A 14686-nucleotide genomic window follows, 5' to 3' on the forward strand; every position below is an offset into this window, starting at 1 on the left:
ACCAAGCGAACAGGTGCAACAAATAGGGTTTACCTTCCCTTATTCACTTGGTACTAACTACACAAAATACAAGTGCAGAAAAGTGTATTAGCATACCTCTTCAATGTGTGTAGTGTTTTGCGTCACTAAAGCACTGCAGAACAGGAGTAAGAGGAGGATGCGCAAAAAGGAGGAGCACTAGAGAGTAAGAGGAGATGCACAAAAAGGGTTGGGAGTGTAGAGATGGTTTTCTTACTACGTAGCATCGACGGGGGTAGAGTTAAAATGATGGGCAATAGAGGATGCGAAAAGAGGCAGAAGAGCACTCCTCTAGGATGAGGGTATAGTTAAAATGTTTGGCGGGGGTACTGCCTCTAAATTTACAATGGTTAACTCGATGAGGGTGACAACTTCACTATCCGCATGATTACACCCAAGATTGTGGTTGGTAAATCATACTGCATGGGAATCTGAGCCCATTTATTAGTGGTTGTCCTTGTGAGCGCAACCCACATGCCTTTTTTGAGTGACCGTTTAGAGTCAGACGCCGATCGCCCTTGTAGTAGCCATCTACATCTCCAAGTAGAACAAACAGATCCCCGTTGCCTTTGCCTTTTTCTGTGCTCTTCCCCTTGGCCACCTCTCATGATCTTGCGTTTAGAGTCAGACGCTAATCGCCCTTGCAGTCGCCATCTCCATCTCCAAGTAGAACAAACAGATCGCCGTTGCCTTTTCCATTTCTGCACTCTTTTGCTTGGCCACCTCTTGTGATCCTGCATTGAGCGACCTCCACTAGTTTGCGTCCTTTGCTACCGCGTCTCCATCGCCATCACCACCTTCTGGTTCTTGCTCTTAGTGGCGTGCGACATCACCATCCAACTCGGCACCATTGGATATTGCGGAGATAGGTTCTTTCTCCCTCTCTCTCTCCCCTTCCTGCGTGTTGTTAACTATGTGTGCACCGAAGCCACTGCGTTACGGGGTTAGAGCACAATGGAAACGACACTCCAAGGGCAAAAGTGTGGTTGTTAGGGTAAGATTAGAAGTCTTGCACCACATGGTTGGAATAATTACTCCTTATGTGACCGTGCCTGAGTTTGTGGTATAGTGAGTGAGTAGGCCTATATATCTCACTGATAACATTAAATGCTCTGTTCTAATCCACCTGTTCTGAATGCTTGGGTCAGAACCAAGCAAATAGGGCCCTTCAGAGATTCTTGGGGCCCCTATTCACCTGGTTCTGACTCAAGTGACGTCACCTGTTATGACATTAGTGCATGGGACAGAACCAAGGGACTCAGGGATACTCGAGGCTCAATATTTTCTTGGTTATGACACCAAATACAGGCCAAATTTTGAATAGTAGTTTTGGCTTGCTTTTTCTTCGAGTCATGGGGCACCGCATCCTGGAGACAAACATTGTGACTACAATGGAAATTCAACTTGGGTCAGAACCAAGCGAATAGGGCCCCTATTTGCTTGGTTCTGACTCAAGTGACGTCACCTATTATGACATTAGCACACAAGACAGAACCAAGCGAATAGAGACCTTGAGGGATACTCGAGGCTCAATATTCACTTGGTTATGACACCAAATACAAGCCAAATTTTGAATAGTAGTTTTGGCTTGCTTTTTCTTTCAGTCATGGGGGACCGCATCCTGAAGACAGACGTTGTGGGTACAACAAAAATTCTACTTGGGTCAAACCCAAGCGAATAGGGCCCTTTGGAGATTCTTGGGGCCCCTATTCACTTGGTTCTGACTCAAGTGACGTCACCTATTATGACATCAGCGCACGAGACAGAACCAAGCAAATAGAGACCTTGAGGGGTACTCAAGGCTTTATATTCGCTTGGTTATGACACCAAATACAAACCAATTTTGAATAGTAGTATTGGCTTGCTTTTTCTTTCAATCATGGGGATCATAGTCCTGGAGACAGACGTTGTGGGCAAGGATACATGTGAAGAAAAACTCTTCAGGTTCTTATACAACGCCCGTGCTCATCACTGTGCACCAGAACTATCAAGAATGTTGAATACAGAGTTTTCTATACAGAGGATTATGGATTTCTCATTTGAGTACCTACAAACCTATTTGCAACAGTATGAGGCAGTCATTTTTGACAATTCCATGACAGTTGATGGCATGAGATATGTGCACCTAGCTGACGTTGACCCTGACAAGAGTGCTTCAAGGAGACTGAATCGCTTTATAGAAAAGTGTCCCTCCAATGCACTGATTGTACAAGACATGTGTATGAAGCACTTCAAAAAGTGTCTCTTAGTGGAATTCTACCACGGGTTTGTCTATTACTTATACTTGTAGACAGATGGTGAGTCAGAGACTTCCTAGTCAGCAACTTTCGGTAGTTGTCCATTGGCACCGGAGGAAGAGGTAGAGGATGTGGAGGTGCAGTTTGACCCAGAAGAAGAGCGGGTAGAGGTATTAAAGGAAACATTTGATGCGGGCTTAACTCTTGCTTCTCTTGCGGATGCAGCAATAGGGTGCAAGCAAGAAAGCCCAAATAAGGAAGTGACTTTGCCTCTGAATTGTGCTCCCAGCTTTTCTATGGCAGACGACACCCACTACGTTCTGCTCACAGATATCATGCATGAGCTGAATATATGGGAGGACTACCACCTAGGTGCAATTGTGAATTTTTGTGAGGCACACATAGGATTTGTGGATGATGATGGAGCGGACCAACATCTTATTGCTGACACAGTTGTCCGCGGCTCACAGTTTACTTCAGGGTGGCAACTAATCAAAGATACATTCAATGAAGCAAAGTCTAGAGAGGCCAATTTTCCAATAGATGAGCAGTTTCAATCGACAACAAAACAACTTGTCTTGGAAAACATGGGTAGGCCCGTGGCACCCAGAGCTCAGGTAATGAATAGTCAGTCTATTCACTTGTGGGCAAGGTCGATGCTGGAAATGGACGAGAATCAAATGGTAATTTTTGCCGTGCATTGAGATGGTATTGGAGATGACCTAGTGATAAAATATCATGATCAATTTTTTTGTTGACAAGTGCTAGTGTATGACGATAGTTTCCTTAGAAGAGCGGGAAGCTCACGGCAAGGGCTTGTCACTGGAGTCCAAGGCAAGGATTCGGCATTGTCTCACTACATCGGGCATTTCAACCACAAAAAGTTTTGCTGAAACAATTCAAGTACTTGGAAATTGTACTCATCTCACTTACGGCCCATAAATTGTAGATCATAATATACCACAAGGAACACTCCGAGGACAATGCAAAGTTCCCAATGTTTGCAATGAAAGTTATTACAAGATTGTGTGGTGGGCACCCCTCCCACTAAACGTAGAAAGACTAATTTTGATTGAGAAACAGTTTGCTCTACGCGTCTTTGGCATTGGGTATGGGTGCCAAGCACTCAGAGCCCCCTATTTCATGTCCTATACAGCTCAGGCTATGGCTGCAGGGGTTGAAGACCCGGAGAGCTTAGATCCATACAGCAAGTGGCTGTTTTTTAAGGGAAAGAAGATGCCTGATGCCCATCACTACAAGAGGTTGTGTGCTCTTGTGACGCTGTTAGCGACGGAAATACACTGGGTTTTTATAACCCCCGGCGTCGCTAAAACCGTCGCTACGAGCGTCGCTATATGCGTCGCTATATAGAGACACTTATAGCGACGGTCATAGCGACGGTTATAGCGATGTTTACACTGAAGACTATAGCGATGCTATAGAGCCATAAATAGCGACGGTTATAGCGACGCCCGAGAGAATTTTTTTTTGGTGGCAGGGCATTGAATGCCTTGCCACCCATCAACCATATTGTACTTGATTCACTTTTTAAAAAAAGTGCAAGGGTAGATAATAGACCCAAAATAGTCACCCACAAGACGCATTGTTTGCAAAATTGACAATTGTACACATCATAGGCAAAATGAATTGATTGGCAAATGTAATAATGACAATTGTACAACATCATAGGCATAAAGAATTGATTGGCAAAAGGAACTGCGGTGACAAATGTAATAATATACATGGTTCAAAAAGACGTATAAAATCCGTCTCATGATACATAAGCTATGAGAAACCCTAAACTAATGCTATCTAGCTACGGCTAAACTGACGTCGTCTAGTCAGACGTCTCATCGCGTCCAAGCGGCGTATCTGTCGGATTCTGCAAAAAAAGAAAATAAGACAGCTTTCAGTAAGTATAAACATATAATGACATTTATAAAACAATACAAAAAATAAAAAAGAGTAAACCCTAATACAAACCATGCCGCCGCGAGAACTGAGAATGTCCATCAAGGCGTTTAAGCCCTTCCTGCCTGCGTACTCGCGCTCGTACGGTGTGGGATCACGTCCTGTCATCGACCACTGTCAAAACATACAAAGATTTAATTATGTTAGAATTAAAAAACTCATAAACCCTAAACTATCGAACATAAAGAGCAATGTGAAGACACTTACAAAATCGGCCTCAAATGATGCCCATCCACCGCTCCCCAAGTGGTGCGAGCTCCCTGCCTCTACTCGCGCTCTGGCTGCATCCTTGTGTTGCTTCCACTTGTCGGGATTCTCGCGCGCTGCTTTCTTCGCATTCTTCCAATCTTCTTTGGCCAGCCAATCTGGCCTGTTCCACCCATTCTTGATTGCTTTTTGCACTTCGGAACGCTTGTGTTTGCAGTATTCGCGCATTCGAATCTTCATCAGGTCTTCATTGAAGCGCGGATCCCGTGTTGGAACGGGAAACTCATCATGAAGTATGCTGATGACTCTGTTTTTTAAATCACTTTGTACTTCACTCCATTTGTTTAGTATGTAGTGTCTAAACAGCTGAGAGCAAAGACCACGCATGCGCGAGATCACCTTCTTGTCGTCATCATCCATGATGATGCCGCCGCTGAAGTCGATGGAGTAAGACAAGCCCTCTGGCCGGTGACGCGTGAACCTGGGTGTCCCGGCAGGGGTCTCTAGCGGCGTGTCGATGGGGGTACGGACGTCAGGTGTCTCCACCGGTGTCTGGGCCCCGAAGCGAGGAGTGTCGAGAGGGGTGGCTCCTAGCGGAGTAGGTAGAGGTGTGTAGCTTCTAGGAATAGTCAGCCGTGCAAAACCTGACGTAGATGGCGATGTTGTGGCTGGTGTGGGGGCGGGCAAAGAAGGGGAGGGTAAAGAGCCTCGTCGAACACGAGGCGGTGTGGAGGCATCGGTGGCGGAATCCCCACAACAACCGCCACTGCCACCACTAGAGCGCCGGTGTCTAGACGAGTGTGAAGCTTGTCTCGTTGACGCCGAAGCTTCGGAGCGCGCCGAATGCTCCGAAAGAGAGGGAGATGCGGATGGAGTAGGAACGCGCGATGATGCGCCAGAGCGATGACGCTCCACGTACCACTGTCTCTGCTGCGGTGACAAAGAAGAAAGAAACTCCTCATCATCCATACCTGCATTAAACACACAAATATTTAAACTTAATATTGAATGAATAGAGTAGACAATGACGCAAAGACCATTAAATACAATGACGTAATGACGCATATAAATACAATGACGCAATGAATCGAGTGATAGAAGAGGCAAGTCGAAAACTCCAAATTTTCAATCAAAAGATGTGAGCGCGAGTAGAAAAGAGCGTTATACACCTCTGCATGCACCCCATATAGAGTAGTAGCATCTTGATGCTCGTCTGGCACCACCGCAGCGGCTTCTAATTGAGCATCTTCTCTGATCTCCTCCATTGATGCCGTTGTGATTGGCACATGGTAGCCTTTATACGTCCTTGCACTACGAGGGGATACCTCTATGACGTACCACCAGTTTGATGTAGACTTTGTAGGATGAAATATTACCTGCCAGAGCCACATAACTTACATGAGAGCTTTCAAGCACATAACTTGTAAAAGGGGGATGTTAACTATTTACATACTTACTTGTTCACAATGCTCGGGTAGTACGAAAGTGTCTCTTAGGTCAGTCCATTTCTTAGTAGAATCCACCTCAAGAAAACCAGACTCTCCTCTACGCACAGTAGCGTTGCGACCCTCCATGATTATCTTGAACCATTGCACGTCGAACAAGTAGACAAAAAATCCTCTGTAATTGATCCTCAAAATCTCTTGCAGCGTGCCGAAGTAAGTGAGTTCCGCCACCACAGGATCTGCATCAGAGGAACGTCGTCGACTAGACTGTTCAAATTTTGCCATGATTCCACAATCTTGAGTAAAACGCTTTTTGTCGATTCGTTCCACCCTAAAATGTCGACCTTTACACCATGCTGCTGTGTATGACTTATACTACAACGAACAAAGATTATGAGTGGCCGTTCAAACGTTTAGAAATAAAGTCACTAGCTAGTCGTACATTGCAAACTTACCTTGGTCGCGCAACCCCGAGAGTACTCCCACTCTTCCTCAGTCACTTCGTCACCGCATTGTTGTGCGCTTTTCAATTGGTTGTGCAACCATCTTAAGCTCATGAAGGTTGGTAGGCTCTCCAGAACCACTGGATAGTGCATTGGTGGTCGTCTTCCCCATCTCCACTCGATTCGTGCCCTTTGTCGCTCTTGCTTTGCATCCTCATATTGTGAAATCCACTTTTGCATCACTGGATTGTGAAGCATGCAAAATCGGTTGATTTTAGCCTCTAGATCTTCCGTCATCTTCTTCTCAACACCGAGATTGCACATGACAATCCCAGATATGCGCTCATCATCTATGGTTCTCCATAGCGTGTCCCGGGATTTATCAAATCCATCTAGCCACTCTCCAATGCACACTAGGGACTCTGATACCAACCAACCTTCTGCCATGCTACCCTCCGGACGTGCCTTTTGACGCACATATCCCTTAAGCGTTTTCATGAAACGTTCTAAGAAGAACATCCATCTGGAATGAACTGTGCTGGCTATTTCCACCTCATCAACTATGTGAACAAGAAGATGCACCTGAATGGTTAGCATTGTAGTAGGAAAATGTTTCTCAAACATGCACACAAGCTCCGCAGCATTTAGTTTGGCGAATGGTATGGAGTCTACGTTGATCTGCTTTTGTGAGATCCATTGCACCAGCTTTGCAAGTTTGTAGATTGTGTTATGGATGTCGAGAGACAAACATCCCTCAATGGCAACCGGTAAAATAAACTATAAAGTATGTGCAGCAATGATATTAAAGTCCACATTTTATGCAATGATATTAAAGTCCACTATGAACGTACCTGACACATTTTATGCTAATCGTGTGACTTGAAACCGGGAAGCTTTCCTTCTTTAGTAAAACACGTTCGGAGCGAGTGCATTACGCCAGTGGGGGTCCGCAAAGATCGAATGGTCTCTTTTACTTTGCGTTCTTGGGCTCCTATGAAAATCCATGGTGCTTTGGGGAGTTTTATCGATCCATCAGACGCTGTTTGCGGCCAATATTGCTCCATACGATCCACATTTCTAAGGTCAACTCTGGCTCCCAAAGTATCTTTCTTGCCGGTTAGATCATGAGTCGGGGCCAGTATGGTAACTCGTACCATAGAGATAGTCTCTTCATCCCTGGAGGCAATCCGTCATCGCACATCTCCTTCTTCTCTAACCATGCTTGTGCAGACATCCTTGGTGTCTCTCTTCCCAAAAAGCCGTCGCATAACACATGATTCTCTGGAAGATACGCTTGATGACCTTTGTAGATTTGCTTCTTCAGTGAGGGTGCCCTACGTGCATTCAGTCTAGGTCCACATGTGACACATGCTCTGTATCCGCTTGTTTGAAGCCCTGCATGTATGCACATGATAATAGATCAACTATGGGAAAAAACAAGATTTACAGTGTCTGAGTGAGGAGTGTCAATAGATCACCTGAGCATTCTGTTAGCCCGGGATAGTCATGCATGGTCCACATTAGAATGCCTCTGATCAAAGCATTCCGTCGTCCTGTGTGTCGGCTCATATCCACCACCTCTATGCCAATCCACAATTGTTGTAGCTCTTCCAATAGTGGATGAAGATAACATCCATATTCCCCACTTTATATCACCCTGGCACAATCAAGCTTAGCCATAGGTGCCCCTTCTTCGTAGTCAACCACAGGGGAATGTTGTAGTTGACGATGACAACGGGCCATACACTGTAAGATGTCGATCTTTGACCAAATGGATTTACGCCATCCATAGCCAGGCCTAAGCGCAAATTTCGAGCTTCCCTGGCAAAATCCGACCATGTTCCGACCATGTTCCATCTATATGTTTCCACGCTACGCAATCTGCAGGAATTCGTAGCACACCATCCGAAGATTTATTCTCCTCATGCCATGATGCTAGGGCGGCCATGGACTTACATTCGAAGAAATGCTTGATGCGAGGAAGCAGAGGGAAATGTCGCAAAACCTTTTGTGGAATTTTTGTCCCGTGGAGATCTACTCGATATATTTCGGAATCACATTTCAGACACTTCTCCATGTCTATGTATTCCCCTCTGAAAAGAATGCAATCATTAGGACAAGCGTGGATAGAATTGTAATCCATCCCAAAGTTTCGCAAAATCTTTCTTGCTTCATCTCGGGAATCTGGCATCACATTGTCAGCTGGTAGTATGTGCTCTTTCAGCAATCTACACAACATAAAAATATGATACAGTCGTGTAAAAATCTATCAGATCATTATACATTTAGAGTTTTATTAAAGTAAACTAATTGTAATAGATCACCTGAAAAGCGTTGTGACGCTAGTGTCACTCCATCCAAACTTTGCCTGCATGTTGAGAAGAACCAGGAGTGCTTTCAATCTAGACATACGTGCTCCATTATACAATGGCGTATCGGCTTCACTTTTCATATCATCATAGATAAGCCTTTCTGAATCCATGATCGTCTCGATCATTTCATCAATCTCGGGCTCAAACATTGCCTCATTGGGAATGTGCTCTGCATGATCATCCCCCGAGCTGTCAGAGGCTACATCTTGTGGCCTCACATATGCTGCTTGACCAAAGCGCCTACGAACACGTCTATTGGGTGGCAAGATTGCTGCTTGTTGGCCAGCGTCAGAGTCCGACGAGTTATAATTGGTAACAACTCAATCTATAATAGATGGATCGAACTCGCCAAATTCGCGAACGTGCTGCAAAGAAACACGTCTTGTCCGTCGCACAGCATGCTTGCATTGATTACAAGGACATAAGACCCTCATTGAGAGATAGGTGTTTCGGTTGGACGGTCCCACATCCTCGTCACTACTCATAATGAGGATAAAAAACTTATAACCTGGACAACAAATTTAATATTCTATTGGCATTCTTCGTCTTATCTCTCTCTCTCTCTCTCTCTCTCTCTCTCTCTCTCTCTCTCTCTCTCTCTCTCTCTCTCTCTCTCTCTCTCTCTCTCTCTCTCTCTCTCTCTCTCTTTACCTCACATTCTCTAGTCATGTCCAATCCTCGCACACCTCGGTCTAGAGGTGCACGGAGATCAGAACCACCGGGTTATAATCTCGTCTTTATTGGTCAATACCTATATTTGTGGGTACAAGAAATCTACACACCCACGTCTACATGATACTGCATGTAGTGGACAAAACCCCTTTGCCTCTTCTCTAGTTGTAGCACTTCACAACATCTTAACATCTTTTCACTGTTCGTCTAACTCTAAACCCTAAACCGTAAGTAATTCTTGCGTGGACTCGATCTAACGTAAATAAGCGTAAATCTAAATAAATGTAAATCTAACTAAAAATAAACCTAAATCTAATTTAACGTAAGTCTGCATCTAACCTAATCTTTAACGTCTTTTGGGATAGTTTCCTACAACGTTAAAACTCTCTTCTTCTTGTGTGTGTGTGTGTGTGTGTGTGTGTGTGTGTGGGTAAACCTAAATAAACCTAAGTCTAATCTAATATAACATAAATCTAAATCTAACGTAAATTATGTTATATTAAAAACAAAGAACTAAACTAACAGGGATTATAAGAACCTTAAAACTGATTTAACACATAATTTTTCACATAACTCGGCAAGAGTTGGCATTCTCATCACTAAAGATGTGAGAGTTAACTTCCGGCGGTGACGCTGCCTCATCTCCATCCACATCTGACGACAGCAATTGGCCCTTTAGACCGTTCTTGCTCTTGTTACTAACTTTGAAGTTGCTGTTGAATGACTAGAGGTTGTCTAGATGGTCATTGTGTCGGGGATGTAGTGACTCTTGCCGCCCTGAAGATCCACCTTCTTCCCTATCTTCTGAAGACATTTCACCAGTACTTTTGGATTGACGGAGCCCACCATGAGTGAAGGCAGCAATACCCTATATTCCATTGAGGGCTTTCTTCACCCGCTTCATGCAGGCATCGCAGTCTATGGAGACCTAAATCTAATCTAATATAACGTAAATCTAAATCTAGCGTAAATAAACGTAAATCTAGTTAAAAATAAACCTAAATCTAATTTAATGTAAGTCTACATATAACCTAATCTTTAACGTCTTTTAAGATAGTTTCCTACGACGTTATAACTCTCTTCTTCTTGTGTGTGTGCGCGTGTGTGGATGTGTGTGCCAATAAAAAGAGATAAATGGTATAACCTTTCTATCACCCATGCCAAGTATGATAGATTGATTATGCCATTTCCCTCTTGAATAATAGGTCTTGAGTTCAACTCCTCGTCGGCTAGATCTTTAGGTCTTTTAATTTTAATTAGTTTCCTACGACGTTAAATTGGTTTCTCTCTCTTTCTCTCTCAATGTGTGTGCGTTTTTTTGGATCGTATGCATGTTTTCTCTCTCTTTTCCTCTCTCAATGTGTGCGTTTTTTGTTTATGCATGTTCTCTCTCTCTCTTTTCCTCTCTCAATGCGTGCGTTTTTTGTTTATGCATGCTCTCTCTCTCTTTTCCTCTCTCAATGTGTGTGTGCATTCTTTGTTTATGTATGTGTGTGTGCCTTTTTGTTTATGTTTGTACTCTCTCTCTCTCTCTCTCTCTCTCTCTCTCTCTCTCTCTCTCTCTCTCTTTCAAAAACACTATGTGTGTGTGTGAGAGAGAGAGAGAGGGAGAGAGAAAGAGGGGAAGGGAACATGAGAATGAGGAGAGGGAAGGAGCATACCTGGCTCTCCTTCCTCTCCTCGTGTGTGTGTGTGTGTGTGTGTGGAGAAGAAAAAGAGAGAGAGAGAGAGAGAGGGAGAGCGTTACCTGCTCCTTGCTTGAGGGCGCCGAAAAACTCAGATCTGAGATCTGAGTTTTTGGGCGCGCTCGGTTATTTTTTTAGCCCAGCCGGCGTCGCTATGAGCGTCGCAAATTAACAAAGAAATTTGCGACGCTCATAGCGACGCCGGGAATTTTTTTTTGAGCGTCGCTGTGTGAGCGTCGCTAATATGAATAGCCTCTTGTAGTGTATGGGGATGTTGCCATCAATAGAGGAAGGAGCTCGTATACATAGCTTGCACATCAAAGAGGTACAAAGTGAGAAAGAAGGAGGTGCATCTAAGAGGATAAAAATGACGGGCTCAGGTCCATCTTCTCCCACTCCTGACTCGTGACTGTCACCACCTTGCATGGCACTCCCCCGCATTTGAATTTCCCCAAGCCATTTGTTTCTTCTCTTTGCGGATGTGTTGTAAAGACCCTGTAATTTTTGAACTCTTAAGAAACTCCTTCTATTTTGCTCTATGAATTTGTCGTCTATAAGTCCATTGGTGTAACTCTAAGAGGCTAGTGACCTTATCCTTTCCTACCCATGTCTAGTGTGCTTAAAATAACCTATTCTTTCCATGTAGTACGTTTTTCCATGCCTTGTGTGGACCATATTGATAGTGAGCCGTATGTCTTGGCAAAATATGGACCATGGTTGAACAGTATGTGCTGCATTGAAATAAAACAAAATGGTTAGTAGGGTACAATTAAATGTTTTTTTTTGTATATGTAGAATGCTACCCCACCATGTAATGTGTGATATGTTGTCCACCCCACCCTATAAAGTAAGCCTTCTTCCAATCCAGCAAGGCTGCTTGAAATGATGTGAGCTTACTTTGGTCCCAAGAATGGTGCTCAACGTAGTGAAAATTTTTATCTAGTGATTTCCATACGTTCGCCTTGTGATTCTGGATTGCCCCACCACCAGCATTTTCTTTAACCACTTTATGTAACTATTTCCATTTGTTGAATAGGTTTCTCCTTTCTTCTCTATCTGACTCTTTGAGTCTAAACCCAAGAAACCTTCTTGCCTTCACGCCACCTATCGATGCTTTCCTAAGTACCCTATAACGACTTTGAGACATCTTAGGGTCCTCTTGGATTTTGACATTGCCTCCATGCAAACCAATGTCTGAGAGCACTCCCTATAATGCTTTGATCACTCTTTTTGACTCACTCTCTGGCTTTAATATCCATGCAAAACATATGTACAAATGAACCACCTTTTCAATTATTCGACAGAGTGCATGAAGTGTACAGACGTGAACTCTACTCAGAGGAATATCAAGCACTGGCCTAAAAGTTTTATCTTGAAGATGTCTGTTGGGAGCTCTATTCCATTGCACACTCTCAAGATATTGTGCATCAACCATGCAATATAAGCATGGATCTACCACAGTTGCTCCATTTGTTTTGTTGTGCATATACTTAAGAGTCTTTAAGGCAGGTAGGGATTTTTGGTGGGGGAGAGAGATTAGAGAGAGACATGGCCTCATATAGTCTCTGCTAGTGGAATCTTGTTGCTCTCTACCATCATCCTAACTTGCAAGAAAATACAAGAAAAAAACAAGTCTTAAGTCACCTGCCATGTGCCATTCCATTGTATAGTCACCAAATACTTCCACTGAAAGAACGGCTCCGTTTCTTTGTTCACTAATGATAGAAGGAATTTGGGTTTGACTAAAAACCCAATCGAGGATTTCAAAAAAGATCTTATCAACCTGCAGTGAAAAACAAAAACACAAAATCAACAACTAGATAATTAGTATTTTTGTCATTATAGAGTGAACGAAGTATACATGAAATGATCCTAGAGTTAGAATATTGTTTTCTGATTGCACGTTGAAGTATCGTGGATCCTCTTTCGTTATTGATGGATTCCGAGCTCGGTTCATGAGGTAATGGTGACTCTCTCCAGCTTCTTGTTCTTCAGGACTTCGCACTCGTCAAGCTTCAAATCAAACTTGAGAACCCCACCGCACTCCTCTCGGATGATGTCAAAGAAGTGAACTGCATACCTTTGCAATGCTTCAAGATCAAGGAAGAGGTTGTTGTGCTCGTTAAAATATACCTCTCTACTACCCTTGCCTAAGAGCGTTGCTTCAATATGGAATGGTGACCCAAGTTTCTCAAACACCTCATCGTTTACGTGCCAATGAGCATCTTTTACATGTGATGGCTTTGGCAGCATTGATAGTTTAGTTTGAGACTTTTTAGCTAATGCTTCAAAGAGTGCCATGTATCCCATCTATGAGATGCCACTCTCATCAAGTATTGCTTGCACTTCCATGGGTCCCAACTGATTCTCGTTCATGAAGGAGGTAAGGAGCCTCCCTTTCAACTTATGAGATTTTTTCTGAGTTATCATCTCTTCAACTACTTCTTTGGAACTAGACGGTTGTAATGCACTCCGACATTGAAGCCTGCTCCGTTCAAGTTTGGATGCAGTAAAGACCTGCCAAAAAAGCACCATGCATTATGATCATGTATAAGAAAGTGTATCCATTTCTTAGTGAAGCACATTGAACATACAAAAGCAGAAACAAACTTCGAGTTACCTTAAAGCTCGTATTCTTTTTTTTAGGTCACCACTACCAATCTTCATGTCATTAATGTTGCACAGATTTCAATTTCTTTTCCGACTACCAAGCATGGTGTCTTTCTCTCGCAAACTTGTGATCTTCTTCTCAAGGCCTTGGATTGTCTCTTTGTTTGATGAAGTCTTTTGAGAGCATGCTTCATTAAGTTTCTCCAATTGCATGTTCTCCATTGCCAGGAAGTTTCTTTGCCTTTCCACATTCAATCCTCTCATTTCCACATGTTCGGTGTATCCCAATATCCCATACTTGCCATCGCTTGTGAAATGTAAGAGGTTAGTGATATTAAAGGGAGGTGGCGCATTTGTCGTAGGATCCTTTCGATAAATAGACCCATCGGTCCACAAATCCAAATGATGTTCCTTGTTTGTCCTACTAAGCTCTTTCTCCCGTTGAGATAAGAAAGACTCCCTCGTACATTTCTGCAACGGTGCATACTCTTGCAATACATCAACATGAAGATGATGTGTGTTCTTTCTTTGGGTACGTGTTAAAGATGAAGGGGCTGAGGGTTGCAAGTTCAAATTGGTGTTTTCATAAGAAAAAGAAGCGTTCTCCATTCCTAGAGTTGATAGAGAAAATGAAAGATACTCAAAACTCATGAAATATCTCAGGTTTTGGGAGGGAAGACCATATTCTCAAGTTTAGAGTTGATAGAGTGTGCGTGACTTATGTTTCTGGAGGGAACGCTTGTAAGTTGGCATTTCAAATTATTAGTCATACGGTTAGTTGGATTTCTGACAAGAGAATGAAGGATAAGAATGATAAAGATGGCGGCTACCTACCAAAAAATGTCATTTTGGCTTTTTGTTGGCACAGAAAAGTATTACATAAAATGCACAATTTAACATTTTCATTTTCTCTCTCTAAGCCGACGTGGAACTTCTTACAGGGCCCAAAAGTGAGTCCAAATTTCTCCTAATGTATGATTTCAAGAGAGAGATAATGTCATAATAACTAATATCTAATTCTCCTAA

The sequence above is a fragment of the Adiantum capillus-veneris genome, chromosome 9 (genome assembly GCF_014529385.1).
Source record: "Adiantum capillus-veneris isolate H3 chromosome 9, ASM1452938v2, whole genome shotgun sequence".
Lineage (NCBI taxonomy): Eukaryota > Viridiplantae > Streptophyta > Polypodiopsida > Polypodiales > Pteridaceae > Adiantum > Adiantum capillus-veneris.